Below are 1,484 nucleotides of genomic sequence, written 5' to 3'. Positions count from 1 at the left end.
ATATATATATATATATATATATAAATACAATATTTAAGACTTAGTTTGATTTAAATTTAAATATTTAATACTAATAATAAATAATTTTTTAAATATAAAAATGTATAACATATCATATCATTTTTTAACAAACTAGGTATTAACTAATCGCTTACTATATTTATAGGTTGAAATTATGGAACCAGAAATTAAATCGATGACGAAATTGACCGGACAAAAAAGGAAAGATGTGAAAAATAGAAAAACGTTAAAAAAAAAACCAAAAAAAGTGAGTAGTATAACATTTTATAAGATATTCGAAGAATAAATTTATAATTTGATTTTATAGAATATTTCTTATTAAGAAAAAGTTACCCAATTAATACAAAATGAAAAAATTGCAAAAGATGTTATGAATTCGATTACAATCAGACAAAGTGGAGGAGTTGTAACTATTAAATCGGTTGCTGATGAAAAATGACGTACTGATTATTGGACGTTGGCACATTATAAAACCAAAAACATTGAACATATTGATGCTAAAGACAGGTAATATATATATATATATATATATAAATGAATATTTTTTTTCTTTGTATTTACTTTGAAATAAAGTTAGTGTATATTAATGTAAAAATATGATAGAACACATTTATGTGATTTTAGGTGGAAACATGCAGAATGTTCATTAAAACTAGCGATAACAGACCAGTCAAAAGATCAGAATGTTTTAGGAGAGCTGAATGAAATTGTTCAAACGCTCTTTGATCGTTTTATGAAAGACCCAAAAAAAAAAAATTATACAAAACGTTTTTTCAAATTAATTTATATATATGTATGAATCATGATGACGGTAAATAAAAACAATAATAAAAAAACTTGAATTATCATTTTTTAAATTATATAAATAAAATAAAATAGTACATTTAAAGATTGAAAAAAAAATATATTAAGTTTAATATAATATAATAAATATGAATACAGTATAAAAGTAGTAATAATTGTAAAATGAACATTTTTTTATAAAAATTTTTAGCAAACAAAAAATATGAGTATTAAATCTAAAGGTTTTAATTTTTATTACATTACAAAATCTTGTAAAATCATATTTGATAATGAACTAAAATGAAATTGCAACAACTCGTACATGAATGAAATATCATCACTTTGAATATTGCTATAACTAAAATCATAATTTTGAATATATTGGTTTGTAAATTCATTTCGTTGACAAGACGATGGTAATCCATTGACGTCGGCCTTTATCGACGCATATGCTGTATCAAATGTTTTTTGGTATGATTCCAACTTCTTTTGTTTTTTCAACAATATACAAGTCGATACAATGTTGTAATTGTTTTAAACGATGTAAATCAACGTGAGATAATGTTATATAATTATTATTAGAATATAAAACAATAGTCGATTGGTTAACATTAACGGAATAGAAAAAGTTGTCAGCTATTTTAACACGTTTACATCGGGTATGTAAATTATCAATAATT

Source organism: Melanaphis sacchari, unplaced genomic scaffold (assembly GCF_002803265.2).
Source record: "Melanaphis sacchari strain LSU unplaced genomic scaffold, SCAv2.0 Contig523_pilon_pilon, whole genome shotgun sequence".
Classification (NCBI taxonomy): Eukaryota; Metazoa; Arthropoda; class Insecta; order Hemiptera; family Aphididae; genus Melanaphis; species Melanaphis sacchari.
Note: the sequence above shows the minus strand (reverse complement) of the source record.